Here is an 18,134-nt window from a genome sequence, read left to right as displayed (position 1 = left end):
AATAGGCTATCTCCCCTCTCCGAGAGCTGAGCGATTCCCTGTGATCAATAGGCAATCTCCCCCTCCGAGAGCAGAGTGATTCCCCAGTGATCAATAGGCAAATTCCCCTCTCCGAGAGCAGAGCGATCCCCCAGTGATCAATAGGCAAACTCCCCCTCCGAGAGCAGAGCGATCCCCAGTGATTAATAGGAAATCTCCCCTCTCCGAGAGCAGAGTGATCCCCAGTGATCAATAGGCAAACTCCCCCTCCGAGAGCAGAGTGATCCCCAGTGATCAATAGGCAAACTCCCCTTCCGAGAGCAGAGTGATCCCTCAGTGATCAATAGGCAATCTCCCCTCTCCGAGAGCAGAGTGATCCCCAGTGATCAATAGGCAATCTCCCCTCTCCGAGAGCAGAGCGATCCCCAGTGATCAATAGGCAATCTCCCCCTCCGAGAGCAGAGCGATCCCCAGTGATCAATAGGCAATCTCCCCTCTCCGAGAGCAGAGTGATCCCCCAGTGATCAATAGGCCATCTCCCCTCTCCGAGAGCAGAGTGATTCTCCAGTGATCAATAGCCAATCTCCCCCTCCAAGAGCAGAGTGATTCCCCCATGATCAATAGGCAATCTCCCCCTCCAAGAGCAGAGTGATCCCCAGTGATCAGTAGTCAATCTCCCTCTCTGAGAGCAGAGTGATTGCCAGTGATCAATAGGCAATCTCCCTCTCTGAGAGCAAAGTGATCCCCAGTGATCAATAGGCAATCTTTCTCTCTCAGAGCAGAGTGATCCCCAGTGATCAATAGGCAATCTCCCTCTCCGAGAGCAGAGCAATCCCCAGTGATCATTAGGCAATCTCCCCTCTCCAAGAGCAGAGCGATCCCCAGTGATCAATAGGCAATCTCCCTCTCCGAGAGCAGAGCGATCCCCCAGTGATCGAAAGGCAATCTCCCCCTCCGAGAGCAGAGCGATTCCCCAGTGATCAATAGGCAATCTCCCCTCTCCGAGAGCAGAGCGATCCCCAGTGATCAATAGGCAATCTCCCCCTCCGAGATCAGAGCGATTCCCCAGTGATCAATAGGCAATCTCCCCTCTCCGAGAGCAGAGTGATTCCCCGGTGATCAATAGGCAATCTCCCCTCTCCGAGAGCAGAGTGATTCCCCAGAGATCAATAGGCAATCTCCCCCTCCGAGAGCAGAGTGATTCCCCGGTGATCAATAGGCAATCTCCCCCTCCGAGATCAGAGCGATTCCCCAGTGATCAATAGGCAATCTCCCCTCTCCGAGAGCAGAGTGATTCCCCGGTGATCAATAGGCAATCTCCCCTCTCCGAGAGCAGAGTGATTCCCCAGTGATCAATAGGCAATCTCCCCTCTCCGAGAGCAGAGCGATCCTCAGTGATCAATAGGCAATCTCCCCCTCCGAGATCAGAGCGATTCCCCAGTGATCAATAGGCAATCTCCCCTCTCCGAGAGCAGAGTGATTCCCCGGTGATCAATAGGCAATCTCCCCTCTCCGAGAGCAGAGTGATTCCCCAGTGATCAATAGGCAATCTCCCCTCTCCGAGAGCAGTGCGATCCCCAGTGATCAATAGGCTATCTCCCCTCTCCGAGAGCTGAGCGATTCCCTGTGATCAATAGGCAATCTCCCCCTCCGAGAGCAGAGTGATTCCCCAGTGATCAATAGGCAAATTCCCCTCTCCGAGAGCAGAGCGATCCCCCAGTGATCAATAGGCAAACTCCCCCTCCGAGAGCAGAGCGATCCCCAGTGATTAATAGGAAATCTCCCCTCTCCGAGAGCAGAGTGATCCCCAGTGATCAATAGGCAAACTCCCCCTCCGAGAGCAGAGTGATCCCCAGTGATCAATAGGCAAACTCCCCTTCCGAGAGCAGAGTGATCCCTCAGTGATCAATAGGCAATCTCCCCTCTCCGAGAGCAGAGTGATCCCCAGTGATCAATAGGCAATCTCCCCTCTCCGAGAGCAGAGCGATCCCCAGTGATCAATAGGCAATCTCCCCCTCCGAGAGCAGAGCGATCCCCAGTGATCAATAGGCAATCTCCCCCTCCGAGAGCAGAGTGATTCCCCAGTGATCAATAGGCAATCTCCCCTCTCCGAGAGCAGAGTGATCCCCCAGTGATCAATAGGCCATCTCCCCTCTCCGAGAGCAGAGTGATTCTCCAGTGATCAATAGCCAATCTCCCCCTCCAAGAGCAGAGTGATTCCCCCATGATCAATAGGCAATCTCCCCCTCCAAGAGCAGAGTGATCCCCAGTGATCAGTAGTCAATCTCCCTCTCTGAGAGCAGAGTGATTGCCAGTGATCAATAGGCAATCTCCCTCTCTGAGAGCAAAGTGATCCCCAGTGATCAATAGGCAATCTTTCTCTCTCAGAGCAGAGTGATCCCCAGTGATCAATAGGCAATCTCCCTCTCCGAGAGCAGAGCAATCCCCAGTGATCATTAGGCAATCTCCCCTCTCCAAGAGCAGAGCGATCCCCAGTGATCAATAGGCAATCTCCCTCTCCGAGAGCAGAGCGATCCCCCAGTGATCGAAAGGCAATCTCCCCCTCCGAGAGCAGAGCGATTCCCCAGTGATCAATAGGCAATCTCCCCTCTCCGAGAGCAGAGCGATCCCCAGTGATCAATAGGCAATCTCCCCCTCCGAGATCAGAGCGATTCCCCAGTGATCAATAGGCAATCTCCCCTCTCCGAGAGCAGAGTGATTCCCCGGTGATCAATAGGCAATCTCCCCTCTCCGAGAGCAGAGTGATTCCCCAGAGATCAATAGGCAATCTCCCCCTCCGAGAGCAGAGCAATTCCCCAGTGATCAATAGGCAATCTCCCCTCTCCGAGAGCAGAGCGATCCCCAGTGATCAATAGGCAATCTCCCCCTCCGAGATCAGAGCGATTCCCCAGTGATCAATAGGCAATCTCCCCTCTCCGAGAGCAGAGTGATTCCCCGGTGATCAATAGGCAATCTCCCCTCTCCGAGAGCAGAGTGATTCCCCAGTGATCAATAGGCAATCTCCCCTCTCCGAGAGCAGAGCGATCCCCAGTGATCAATAGGCAATCTCCCCCTCCGAGATCAGAGCGATTCCCCAGTGATCAATAGGCAATCTCCCCTCTCCGAGAGCAGAGTGATTCCCCGGTGATCAATAGGCAATCTCCCCTCTCCGAGAGCAGAGTGATTCCCCAGTGATCAATAGGCAATCTCCCCTCTCCGAGAGCAGTGCGATCCCCAGTGATCAATAGGCTATCTCCCCTCTCCGAGAGCTGAGCGATTCCCTGTGATCAATAGGCAATCTCCCCCTCCGAGAGCAGAGTGATTCCCCAGTGATCAATAGGCAAATTCCCCTCTCCGAGAGCAGAGCGATCCCCCAGTGATCAATAGGCAAACTCCCCCTCCGAGAGCAGAGCGATCCCCAGTGATTAATAGGAAATCTCCCCTCTCCGAGAGCAGAGTGATCCCCAGTGATCAATAGGCAAACTCCCCCTCCGAGAGCAGAGCGATCCCCAGTGATCAATAGGCAAACTCCCCTTCCGAGAGCAGAGTGATCCCTCAGTGATCAATAGGCAATCTCGCCCTCCGAGAGTGGAGTGATTCCCCAGTGATCAATAGCCAATCTCCCCTCTCCGAGAGCAGAGTGATCCCCAGTGATGAATAGGCAATCTCCCCTCTCCGAGAGCAGAGTCATCCCCCAGTGATCAATAGGCAATCTCCCCTCTCCAAGAGTAGAGTGATTCCCCACTGATCATTAGGCAATCTCCCCTCTCCGAGAGCAGAGTGATCCCCAGTGATCAATAGGAAATCTCCCCTCTCCGAGAGCAGAGCGATCCCCAGTGATCAATAGGAAATCTCCCCACTCCGAGAGTAGAGTGATTCCCCAGTGATCAATAGGCAATCTCCCCTCTCCAAGAGTAGAGTGATTCCCCAGTGATCAATAGGCAATCTCTCCTCTCCGAGAGCAGAGTGATCCCGCAGTGATCAATAGGCAATCTCCCCTCTCCGAGAGCAGAGTGATCCCCCAGTGATCAGTAGGCAATCTCCCCTCTCCGAGAGCAGAGTGATTCCCCGGTGATCAATAGGCAATCTCCCCTCTCCGAGAGCAGAGTGATTCCCCAGTGATCAATAGGCAATCTCCCCTCTCCGAGAGCAGAGCGATCCCCAGTGATCAATAGGCTATCTCCCCTCTCCGAGAGCTGAGCGATTCCCTGTGATCAATAGGCAATCTCCCCCTCCGAGAGCAGAGTGATTCCCCAGTGATCAATAGGCAATCTCCCCCTCCGAGAGCAGAGTGATTCCCCAGTGATCAATAGGCAAATTCCCCTCTCCGAGAGCAGAGCGATCCCCCATTGATCAATAGGCAAACTCCCCCTCCGAGAGCAGAGTGATCCCCAGTGATCAATAGGCAAACTCCCCCTCCGAGAGCAGAGTGATCCCCCAGTGATCAATAGGCAATCTCCCCCTCCGAGAGCAGAGCGATCCCCAGTGATCTATAGGCAATCTCCCCTCTCCTAGAGCACAGTGATCCCCAGTGATCAGTAGGCAATCTCCCCTCTCCGAGAGCAGAGTGATCCCCCAGTGATCAATAGGCAATCTCCCCTCTCCGAGAGCAGAGTGATTCCCCAGTGATCAATAGGTAATCTCCCCTCTCCGAGAGCAGAGCGATCCCCAATGTTCAATAGGCAGTCTCCCCTCTCCGAGAGCAGAGTGATCCCCCAGTGATCAATAGGCAATCTCCCCTCTCCAAGAGCAGAGTGATTCCCCAGTGATCAATAGGAAATCTCCCCTCTCCGAGAGTAGAGTGATTCCGCAGTGATCAATAGGCAATCTCTCCCTCCGAGAGTAGAGTGATTCCCCAGTGATCAATAGGCAATCTCCCCTCTCCAAGAGTAGAGTGATTCCCCACTGATCAATAGGCAATCTCTCCTCTCCGAGAGCAGAGTGATCCCCCAGTGATCAGTAGGCAATCTCCCCTCTCCGAGAGTAGAGTGATTCCCCAGTGATAATAGGCAATCTCCCCTCTCCGAGAGCAGAGTGATTCCCCAGTGATAATTGGCAATCTGCCCCTCCGAGAGCAGAGTGATCCCCAGTGATCAATAGGCAATCTCCCCCTCCGACAGCAGAGTGATTCCCCAGTGATCAATAGGCAATCTCCCCTCTCCGAGAGCAGAGTGATTCCCCAGTGATCAATAGGCAATCTCCCCTCTCCGAGAGTAGAGTGATCCCCAGTGATCAATAGGCAATCTCCCTCTCCGAGAGCCGAGTGATTCCCCAGTGATCAATAGGCATTCTCCCCTCTCCGAGAGTAGAGTGATTCCCCAGTGATCAATAGGGAATCTCCCCTCTCCGAGAGCAGAGTTATTCCCCAGTGTTCAATAGGCAATCTCCCCTCTCCGAGAGTAGACTGATTCCCCAGTGATCAATAGGCAATCTCCCCTCTCCAAGAGCAGAGTGATTCCCCAGTGATCAATAGGCAATCTCCCCCTCCGAGAGTAGAGTGATTCCCCAGCGATCAATAGGCAATCTCCCCTCTCCGAGAGCAGAGTGATCCCCAGTGATCAATAGGCAATCTCCCCCTCCGAGAGCAGAGCGATCCCCAGTGATCAATAGGCAATCTCCCCTCTCCGAGAGCAGAGCGATCCCCAGTGATCAGTAGGCAATCTCCCCTCTCCGAGAGCAGCGCGATCCCCAGTGATCAATATGCAATCTCCCCTCTGCGAGAGCATAGCGATCCCCAGTGATCAATAGGCAATCTCCCCTCTCCGAGTGCAGAGCGATCCCCAGTGATCAAAAAGTAGATAGCCGTCACTCACCTTCCACATTCACCTCAATGATTCAGTCTCCCTTGCTGCTTTAATCAGTGAACAATGGAAGCACACTTGGGGAAATAGAATCAAACATTGGCTTGTGCCCCATCCTGCTGGCTGCTCGTCACGATGTTCGTGCATGCTGCCTCCCGGAGACTGCAGATCACTGAAAGACCCAAGCGATCTCCAAACTGCAAATCACAGCCTTCAACAGTTCCACAATCACATTCAAGATGAAAAACAAGCATAAAAGAAAAAATAAGTTAAATATATGGTTTCATGATCTATCTAAAAGATGTTGACTGAAGGAGTATTGTATGCAGGCACCATATTGACTGGAAGTATCCAACATCTTCCAAATCTCTTATGTTTTTCAAACATTTCATCTTCATGTTGAGCAGCCATAGGCGAGTCATTTCCACTTTGTCACAGAGGCTTTCAGCAAATCCTTGAATTGCTTTCACTGTTTGCCTGTTAATTTCCAATGGAAGACCTTATCATAGTCTAGGGAATCTCACCTTGACTCCAAAGCCTATCAGCCATACATGCTTTTGATAAATTAATAACTTCAAGGATATACCAGTATTGTGACATGTCCAGCAAAGAGAGGAAACAGTTCTTTTATACTATAATGGAAACTTCTCATGCATTCCCTTAGGATTGAGAATGACTTGTTTCTACTTTGGTTTTGTCGATTCTGAGGTGATTGATGAGACCAGTCTGTAACTTACAAATTTCACACTGGTGAGGCTGGGGAATCCTGGCAATGTGGGTTTGTAAAATGATGTGCTCCTCAACCATGGTTTCTCTATGGTCCCACTACATTGACTCTGTTCTGAATGCTATCCCAAATCTTTTCTATCCATTTTGCACACTAATGGCCAAAGGTTCCAAGAAGTCAGTGGGAATGTTACACTTCTTCAAAGAAGCATTGAGAATGTCCTTAAATAATTGTATACGTCTGCCTAGAAATCTCCCCCAATACTAGGGCTCAGAACAGAGATTTTATTTTGGAAGTCTGATGTCAAGCATGTGAACGATGTTGCCTGCCTAACATATCTGACTGAGAGTAAATAGGGTGTCAGTGTTGGAAATGTTGGACTGGGAGAGGCTTCTGACAATCGTTCACAGTGGATGAGGAGGGTTTTGTGGTGATAACATGAGTGGCATATTTTCCATTGCCCTGAGGTGCCTGTTTTAGGCAATCCAGATTTTGAAAGCATCTAGAACAGACCCTGGTCTTGGAAGTGTTCTAGAGGGATGATTGTTGACCACTGATGAATTCATTCCCATTTCTGATTCTCACCAGGTGAGGCTTTGGGTATAGGGCTAGCATTCAGCTCTCACATCACTGAAGGACCCTCACATCATGAATTTCAATAGGTTTCAATAGGTACATTTAATGTCAGAGAAATGTATATAATATACATCCTGAATTTTTTTTTCTTCGCTAACATCCACAAAACAGAGGAGTGCCCCAAAGCTGAATGACAGTTGAATGACCCCAAAGCCCCTCCAGCTGCCCCCTCCCATGTTTAAGTAGCAGCAAAGCAATGACTACCCCTCCCATCAGCGAAAAAAACATCTACACCCTCCATCGAGCGCTCAAGTATGCAGCAAAGCATCAATAAAGGCACAGACTTGCAGTACCCCTAAGACTACTCACTCGTCCAGTAATTCGAACTTACCTAATAAGGGAAAAAGAGGTGTTTTCATTTCACAGCAAGAGGGGAGACATAACAAAATAACTCACTGATTTATGATGTTAAAAGTCTGTTGCATCACTTTTTCCAAGCTTTGAGCCTCTTGCATTCTCTTTTATCCTCTGTAAATTATTTAGATCCTGAGCATTGTAGTACATTTCTGCCTTCAGTAACTTGACCTTTTGCTTTCTTTGAATAGGGTTAGATCTCCTAATCAAAGAATACCTTGCACTTAAATTTCAGGATTTCAACCTCCTGTCTATTTGAATCAATCAGAATTCAAGAGTCTACAGTTGTCTTCAGGGCAACCCATACAGCGGACTGTCTGCATTTCTTGCAGTTGGGAGTTGACAAGTTGTCAATAGCGTTAATATTTGTTGCTTCCTTTTGTTAATTAACGTTGATGACACCTTGGCCACAGGAGTGGTACCGGATAACTGGAGCATGGCAAATGTTCTGTTGCTTAAGAAAGGTAATAGGGATAATCCTGGAAATTACAGATGAGTGAGCCTTGCATCAGTGGTTGGTGAACTAGGATTCTTAAGGACAGAATTTATGAGCAATTGGAGAAGCATAGTCTGAGTAGGGGCAGGTGGTACTTCATGAGCTAATTTAGTTTCTCAATTAGGTAACAAAGCAAATTTATAAAGGTAGAGTGATAGTTATGGTTAATGTAGATTGTAGCAAGGCATTTGACAAGTTTTCTCATGGTGGACTCATCTAGAAATTCATGAGGCATGGGATCATGGAAACTTGGTTGGGTGGATTTAGTATTAGCTTGCCCACAAAAGACAGAGATGATAGAAGATGGAGTGTATTCTGCCTGGAGGTTGGTGACCAATAATGTTCCACAGGGATCTGTTCTGGGACCCCTGGTCCCCTGCTTATTGTCCTTTTTATATATACCTTGGATGAGAAAACGAAGGAAGAGGTTAGTAGGTTTACTGATAGCACAAAGGCTGGAGGTGTTGTGGATGGTGCAGGATGACATAGGTTACAATGGGATTTAGATAAGATGCAGAGTTAGGTGGAGTATTGGCAGATGGAGTTCAATCCAGAAAAATAAAGAGTGGGCTCGGGTTATTCTCTTTGGAGCAACAGACGATGAGAGGTGACTTAATAGAAGCATATACTATTATGAGAGGCATAGATAGAGTGGACAGCCAACTGTTTCCCCAGGGTGGAAATGGCTAATACAAGAGGGTATAACTTTAACATGACTGGAGAAAAATATAGAGGGAATGCCAGAGACAGGTTTTTTACACAGAGCATGGTAGGTGCCTGGTAGAGGCAGATGCAGCAGGGGTAATTGAGAGACTTTTAGATAGGCACATGAATGTAAGAAAAATGGAGGAATATGAGCTGTGTAGGAAGGAAAGTTTGGATTGACCATTGAGTAGATTTTATTTAGTTCAGCATAGCATCACGGACTGAAGAGCCTATAATGTGATGTACTTTTTTTATGTTTTATGTTCTACCAGAATCAACTGACAAAGATTGAGAGAGAAGTTTGTGAAACCAAAGGGTATGAAAGTTTTGCTGAGGTCAACACAACTGGAAACAAATTTTTGTTGTCTGTTTTGTTTAGATGGTGGGGGGTGGGGAGTACTCTGCCTGAACAGATCTAAACTTGTTCCTGTCTGCATATGGCAATGAGCCTGAGACTACATAGGGGAGTGTGCTGTGTTGTCCATTGGCATGCACTTCTTCATGAGCAGGGGAATAAGCATCATGGAAAGGAGCAAGTGATTCCAGCGGATTTAACATCATTGCTTCACTGTGTCCCTTTAGAATATGCAAATAATACAATTCACATGAGAATCCTAGGGACGTTACATGTGCAAGCTGAATCTGCTTCATCTACGACAATAATGCACAAAGAACTGCAGCCAAGGTCATCTGGCTGTACAACTCCCTCTTTGGCTATGAAAGGGATGATTATACTAAGCTTTTATGGCACTGATTCATTCCAGGCAGAAACTCTAATAATAGCCAGACTTCATGCATTCATCAGGTGAATGACAAGCTTTGGAAAAATGTTGGAGAATTTTTGGGCCAAATTGAGCTTTGCTGATAGCCAGCTGTTCTGTGACGAACTACAAGTTGTCAGCTGTTCAACCATAAGCACATCATTGACTTGCATGCATGCTCGGCGAAATGTGCATGTTCAAGATGAGCTACAGGTGGGGTGCACTTACAAACCCAGCATCAATCAGAGCATTGCTGTATAGACCAGTGGGACTAGATGCACTTCACATCTGGACCCACAGCTATAGGCGAGGGAAGACTGAAAAGAAAATGGCAACACCATTCATTTTAATTTTATTTTAATGTTTTAAAATAATTATGAGCTACTGTATATGTGCTTTTTTTCCTCTTTTTAATTATACACATCTATTAGAATAGTTTACTCCACTCTGGCTTTTTACCTCTTCTCACCTGCCTATCACAGCCCCCCCTCCTATGATCCACTCTCCTTTTCTATCAGATTCCTTCCTCTCCAGCCCTTTACCTTTCCCACCCACCTACTTTCACCTATCACCTTCCAGCTAGCCTCCTTCCCCTCCCCCCACCTTTTTATTCTGGCATCGTCCCCACTCGTTTCCAGTCCTGAAGAAGGATCTCAGTCCAAAACGTCAATTGTTTATTCATTTCCACAGATGCTGCCTGACCTGCTGAGTTCTTCCAGCATTTTATGTGAGCTGCTTTGGATTTCCAGCATTTGCAGACGCTCTCATGTTTATAGTTCTTAATTGTCTCCTGGGAGTGGGTTGCAAGAAGCTACAGGTTTCATTACCTGAGGCAATCTGGCTCTCCAAATCCAGAAAAGATCAGTCCAGCCAGATGTATACTGAATGTAGGCAATGGTTAGATCTAGAATAAACCGAATGATTAACTATTGCACTGTAGCAAGATAGGGCTATCAGTTTTATCAGTTTTATAGGTTGTCTAAGATCTAAGGTGTAATAGTTGCCAATCATATTGATTTGAGAACCTCAATCAAAAATCTCCTAATTTTTCATCACAAATGAATTAATTTGTCTAAATGTATAAATGATATGTGACAGCATAATAAAGGATCATAACAAATGAGCTAGCAATGGTCATAATTCACTTGTTCCTCAAAATTTTGGTTTTATTTCAGCTACCTCCAGGTGGATTAAACTGACAGCAACTACAGATTACAATGCATACACTGTTTAATGCAGAAACCCTAACTTGCTGCCAGGGATTTGATGTGCCTCTATTAGCTGTGTAGTTTATTGCCTCCTTGATACAATCAAGAGAAATCACTGCAACTATTATGAATTGAAGCCATGTAGGAACAAAATGCTCAGAAAATCTTGTACTTTGATACATAGGCAAAAGAGCGTATTGGTGCAATAAGGTATAATTACTGTTTCGCAAACCATCTGGCATTTAATGATTACGGATTACAATTCCTTTGCTTGAATAGTACAAAATATAAGAATTTTAAATTACTAGCAACAACATTAATTTTTACCTTCCTTTCTTGGGATGCAGGCTTCACTGTCAGTAGCGATATTTATTACAATCCATATATGTCCTTGAGAAGGCAATAATGAAACAGTATTCTCACAAAACTTAGGAAGGTTTTGCAGGAGTTTGGTTTATTGACACTGAAAGCACAGCCATCTATTTACAAGACAGGGTGGAGCTTGACCTGGAGAGGAAACTGCAGGTTGTATTTTTCCTATGCCTTTGCAGCCCTTGTCCTTGTTGACAGAGATTGCAGATTTAGGAGTTGTTGTCAAAACAGCTTAGGTCAATAACTGCAGTGTACTTGGTACACGGTACATACTGCAGCCAATGTGGTAATCAAGTCGGCTGCTTTTTACTGGATGGCATCAAATGTTTTGAGAGTAGTTTGAGCTGTACTCCTGCAAGCAAATGGAAATCATTCCATCATACTCTTGCACTTTGGAAAGTGTTAGAGCTGTCAGAAGTTTGTCATTTGCAGCAGAGATCCCAACCAGTGACCTGCTTTTATGGTCATTGTATTTCTACAGCTGGTCCAGTTGTATTTCTGCTCAATGGCATTGAATAATGGGACCCAGCAATGGTAATGCCATTGAATATTCAGCCCTGTTGTTAGACTCTTTCCTGGTGGTGATGTTGTTGCATGGCACTTCTGTGGGGCAAATGTTACCTGCCACTTATCAGCTATTACCTGGTTATTGTCTAGGTCTTACTGCATTGGCTCTTCTAGTTGTTGCAGATGGAATCCAACTTTGTGCAATTATCAGCAAACTTTCTCAGTTCTAACCTGAAGGTGGAAATAAGGTGAAACAAATGAAAATAGTGCAAATTATTTTTCATTAAGTGTCAATGTATAATTTCTAGAATGAAATTACTTTTCTTAGTCAATGTAGTCAAATAATTAAGAAGCATTTAAAGTCATTCAGATTTATTATGGAATATAGTCAAGGAATTACATCATGGAAAATATTGCTATATCAGTAATCAACTTTCTTGGTATGGATTTTAGTCATTAGACTTCTTCACTCTGTCTTTATACCTGATGTCAGAATATTTCTGAGCAAGATTTTAATAAATGACTTCACAAAATGTAAATGCAAGATAGATTTGATTCATTCCATATCACTATGTCAGTTCAATAAAACCAGCATATTGCATTACAGATCTGTCTGGAATTGATAAAATTTCCTGTATAGTTGAGACGGAACTAGTCTGAAAGTTTTATATTGCATATTCTTCTTCTCAAAATATTTCAGAATGACGGGCTCAGGACTTATTTGCATGTGTTTTGTAGTATGGAAGCATTTCTTTGCCGGCATTCTCCAGGTGATCAAGTTACTTGGCCAATGCTACAGTCGGATTCCTATTTGGTGAGGCATTCGCTGCACCCATGACTTATAGTGTGAACCAGGCAAAACTTACCTTTAACAAAAATGCAGAACAGTAAAAAGGAACTTGATTTCCTAATGTCAATTTCAGGACCAAAGTTATTTCTGAGCTCCTGCAGAGGAGACACTTGTGAACCAGTTAATGGCAGGAAGAGATGCACCGTTTCCTTTGCAAATCAGGAAATTACCCACGGAAACGTTATGTTAGATTTGATAGTAGATAACATTTATGTCCACAGCCCACCCAGAGCATGGTGTAGGTTTCACAGGTACTTAAACAATGTGACAAAGACAGCAGGAGTGAGAAGGAGGTGTTACTATCTCTAAATTACACCTGCGCACAATCCCAATCCTGTCCCAGCCTCCCCCAACATGTGAAACACTGGTATTAATAATTTCAGCACTTCCAACTGTGATTTCACACATACCGCATAATTGTTCCAAGTTTGTTCGACATTGTTATTTATGCACTGTTTTTTTGCTGCAAATTGACATCTCAGGATTTTAATTTAAATCCTTCACTGAGGCTCAACCTGCTACAGGCACATGCTGGGCTGCCCCGATGATATTTATGAACATCAGACAGGATCAAGGTAGACGTTACATATTTTTCCACATGTGGCCCCTCTCCCACAAGGTGGAATGAGTTAACTTCAGCATTAATTCTTAATCCTTCCTTTTAGATCAAACAAATTTATTTGATTTCATCGGTAGAAAATGTTCTTATGGACTCTGACCTATTTAAAGAATTTCTTGGCAAAAGAACAAGATACCATCAATTAGCTTGGATAATGCCAAGTGGTGTGTTTCTCCAAGCTATCTGAATTCTTTTAAATTTATTATAGTCATAAACACCATAAAGGATCCAAAGTACAAAATCCGTAAAGGGGCAAGCAAAGCATAAATGAAATCTGATGAGAGAAGGCAATGTATGTTCGTTATTTAAATCTATCAGTTGAACACAGTAAGGTGGGCATTGCCTAAATTATGCACAGTTTGATGCTGGCACACCCAGCCTGCACATTAACGTAACACATTGTGGGCTAAGTAATTATAATACCATATGTTAATTCAGAAATATTCTGTCAATTTGGCATCAATTTTAGCTCATAATGTAGCAGAAAATGTTTTCCATGTTAAAGAAGTTATGTCATAAGTCTCTTCCATCAAAAGAATGATCAGAATCCTTACCTTTAACGTTTTGCAGCACATGGATTTTTCTTCAGAAACTGCCCACAATTATAATTAAGAATAATAACGTCTAGACCACTGCAGCCTCTGCCAAGTAGAGATCTACCTTCAATCAAATTCCAAGGTAATGCTCTTGGAAATGCTGATCTGTGGTGGAGGGGGGGGGGGGGCAAAGAAAAGATACAGTTTTCAGTCTGTCATTTTTGCGTTCACTTGATCATCAGTAGGAATTAACATATGTAAATCATGTACCCTGTGGACATGCTTTACATATGCAAACAACATTCAATTGTGCAGTAGGTGTTATTTTAGCAGTTATGCAAGGCTGAAGAACAAGGATTTTACTATATCCCCATGGCAAGATAACCACATTCTGGAGCCTTTAAAAACTGTGAGAGAGCGGGAGGGAGAGAGGGAGAGAGAGAGAGAGAGAGAGAGAGAGAGAGAGAGAGAGAGAGAGAGAGAGTAGAGAGAGAGAGAGAGAGAGAGAGCGAGCGAGAGAGAGAGAGAGAGCGAGCGAGAGAGAGAGAGTGTGTGTGTGTGTGTAATCTATCTCACTGTTAAACACAATATTGAGTATAATGTCAACAGAGGGTGCTCAAAACATGTTAGTCCAGGAAAACTGAAAAATGGAAAATCAGAAACAGAACTTCCATGTCCAACAGCTGGATAAGAAATGAATAAGAAATGTGCCCAACTTATAAAAAAAACCATGATCTTTGGTTAAATTTGATTTTGGTGGGCTCAAACAATTGACAGTATAAACACTTCTTGACTAAGCAAGATGACATCACTCCCAGAGTCATCCCGAACCATTACTTTACTGAAGGCTTTTCAAAATAAAACATTATTCATGTAAACATATAAAACATTCCAGTACTTTGACTTAGTATTTAGTGATCAACAATATTACAGTACACAAGTGAAAACATGATGAACATTTCCACGAATGAGTGAGAATTTCCTTTATCTCTTTTGATTATCTCAGAAACCTCTTAATTCATTGGCTACACATGTTTATCATTATGCAAGGATTATTGTTACAAGTCCTTTTATTGTTACATCTATTTTCTCGAAGAAATCCAAGCATAGGGTGAAGATTAGAAAGAAAAAGGAGAATACAGTATTACTTAATTTTTTAAAAATTGTTTGCTTCTGACTTTTGCTTAATCCTCCTTACAAAGTAAATTAGCAAAATAATGGGTGAAAATAAGCAACACACACAAAATGCTGGTGGAACGCAGCAGGCCAGGCAGCATCTATAGGGAGAAGCGCTGTCGATGTTTCAGGCCAAGAGGGCCTTGGCCCGAAACGTCAGCAGCGCTTCTCCCTATAGATGCTGCCTGTATCAGGAACGCGGCCGGATTGACCCAAACGCAGGACGCAGACACTGAAGTACTAGGGGGCGGGCAGGATGGGGATGCCATGGCATTTAAGGGTAGAGCTGGTGATCAGGTAGATAGAGTGTCAGGCAGGCAGAGCGGAGCGGCTCCCGGAGTTTGGGCAGGCAGAGCGGAGCGGGCTCCCGGAGTTCAGGCAGGCAGGCTCCCGGGGTTCAGGCAGGCAGGCAGGCAGACAGGTCCCCGGGGTTCAGGCAGGCAGGTCCCCGGGGTTCAGGCAGGCAGGCAGACAGGTCTAGGTGGCTAGATAGGTTGGCGGAGAGCCCTCCCTGGGTGGACCGCATATATTCCGGGTAGGGCCGCCTCCCAGGTGGAAACACCGGAGGCCTGGGCACGACGCGACCCCCTAGACTGGTGCGGGGCACAATCCCAGAGTTCGGGCGGAAGGGGAGGACGGGGCAGAGGAGAGCCCTCCCTGGGCAGGCCGCATATATCCCGGGTAGGGCCGCCTCCCAGGCGGAAACACCGGAGGTCTGGGCACGACTCGGACCCCTAGGCGGGTGCGGGGCACAATCCCAGGGTTTGGGTGAAAGAGGAGGATGGGGCAGAACCCCCACCGGGCAGCGGCAGACCGGCCAGGCCTGCCCGAAGGAGGCAAGGGATAGGAACGGGCATAGGTCCAGGGTGACCAACTCAACAGCCATGATAGCCGGAAAATCGGGAAAGGCCGGCAGACAGCGCGACCGCACGAACAAAACAAATGAGCAGAGAAGCGGGACCAGCACATGGGAAGAAAGGTGGGGGAGCGGACCAACCTGGCAGTACTGGTACGGGGCAGAGAAGCACGATGAGGAGTAGATCTGAGCCTGGGCAGGATAACAGAATGCAGAGAAGACTTCGGAGCCAGCGGAGAAACAGGAAACAGAACAAAACGACCACCTGCCTGGTCCCAGTCCCAAGGCCCCTTATAAACACCTGCAGCTCAATGAGTCACAGGTGTGCCTCCTTGAGCCAGGAGGGTCCTAACTAGTTCACGGGTGACGGGAGGGGCAACTGCAGGACCCGGAGTCCGGAGCCTTCGGACCGGTTCGAGACCCGGGACGTGGATTCTGGACTGGACCGGACCCTGACAGCCTGGCCTGCTGCGTTCCGCCAGCATTTTGTGTGTGTTGCTTGAATTTCCAGCATCTGCAGATTTCCTCGGGGGTGAAAATAAGGATTATTTTACAGTGACGGCTATAAGATTGGGGTTCAATTCCAGACATATTCTGTAAGGAGTGTCTGTGTTCTCCACATGGCTGCGTGGGTTATCCCTGGGTGCTCTGGTTTCCTTCCATATAGGAGTTAAGGTTAGTAAATTATCAGCATGCAATTTTGGCACTGGAAGCATGGTGACATTTATGAACTGCCCCCAGCACATCTCAGATCCAAACAACACATTTCATTCTATGTTTCGAGGTTTTGATGTGCATGTGACAAATAAGGCTAATTCTTTTTTCTCTCTTAAAATTTTCAGTATTTCTTACTGTTTTTAAGTATCACTGAAATGGATTCTTATTAAAACTACTATAAAATTACTTACAACTTTTATAGTTAAGAACAGCCACCTGAGCCATGTGAATTATAGAAATTTTGATTGGGCTCTGTGATACAGTGGGATTTGCCATCTCTATATGGCCCAAGGAAGTGCAAGCTTGAATGGATGTCCAGAAGGAGGGAATGGGCCATCTCAATCCAACCAGTTAGAGGGAGTAGCCATGTTTGCTATTAGTGTACATATAAAGGTGTCACTCACTTGTGATTTTGCTTTGTTACCTGGGGAATTAAAATTGGAGTTGGATATTGTTGAAAGTCAAAGTTGAGTTTATTGTTATATGACCAAAAATATATGTACGAACAGATGCATACATGCATTTGTGCATCTCAAACTGACCATAAACTGACATAGCATCATATAAGCAGAATTAGAAACATAGAAAAACCTACAGCACAATACAGGCCCTTCAGCCCACAATGCTGTACCAAACATGTACCTACTTTAGAAATTACCTAGTGTTACCCATAACCCTTTATTTTTCTAAGCTCCATGTACCTATCCAGGAGACTCTTAAAATACCCTTTTGCACTTACCTGCACCGCCTTTGCCAGCAGCCCATTCCATGCACTCACCACTCTCTGTGTAAAAAATGTACCCCTGACATCTCCTCTATACCTACTTCCAAGCACCTTAAAACTGTGCCATCTCAGGTTAGCCACTTCAGCCCTGGGAAAAAGCCTCTGACTATCCACATGATCAATGCCTCTCATCACCTTACACACCTCTATCACATCTCCTCTCATCCTCCGTCACTCCAAGGAGAAAAGGCCAAGATCACTCAACCTATTCTCATAAGGCATGCTCCCCAAACCAGGCAACATTCTTGTAAATCTCCTCTTCCCCCTTTCTATAATTTCCACATCCTTCCTGCAGTGAGGTGACCAGAACTGAGCACAGAACTCCAAGTGGGGTCTGACCAGGGTCCTATATAGCTGTAACATTACCTCTCAGCTCTTGAACTCAATCCTATGGTTGATGAAGGCCAATACACCGTATGCTTTCTTAACCACACAGTCAATATGCGCTGCAGCTTTGAGACTCCTATGGACTCAGATCCCAAGACCCCTCTGATCCTCCACACTGCCAAGAGTCTTGCCATTAATACTGTATTCTGCCATCATATTTGACCTACCAAAATGAACCACCTCACACTTATCTGGGTTGATTGCCATCTGCCACTCCTCAGACCAGTTTTGCGTCCTATTGATGTCCTGCTGTAACCTCTGACAGCCCTCCACACTATCCACAGCACCCACAACCTTTGTGTCATCAACAAATTTACTAACACATCCCTCCACTTCTTCACTGCACTCCAGGTCACATAAAAATCACGAAGAGAAGGGGTCCCAGAACAGATCCCTGAGGCACACTACTGGTCACGGACCTCCATGCAGAATATGACTCGTCTCCAACCACTCTTTACCAGAGGAGACGCTGTACTTGATCTGGTACTGGAAAATGAACCTGGTCAGGTGTCAGGTCTCTCAGTGAGAAAGCATTTTGGAGATGGTGATCACAATTCTATCTCCTTTACCATACCATTTATCTGTCTCCTGAGCCCCCGTGTGACTACTTGCCTATAGTTACTCTCTCTCACCTCCTCACTTTCCCTGACCAGATGAAGGTCA

This window comes from Hemitrygon akajei, chromosome 5 (genome assembly GCF_048418815.1).
Source record: "Hemitrygon akajei chromosome 5, sHemAka1.3, whole genome shotgun sequence".
Classification (NCBI taxonomy): Eukaryota; Metazoa; Chordata; class Chondrichthyes; order Myliobatiformes; family Dasyatidae; genus Hemitrygon; species Hemitrygon akajei.
Note: the sequence above shows the minus strand (reverse complement) of the source record.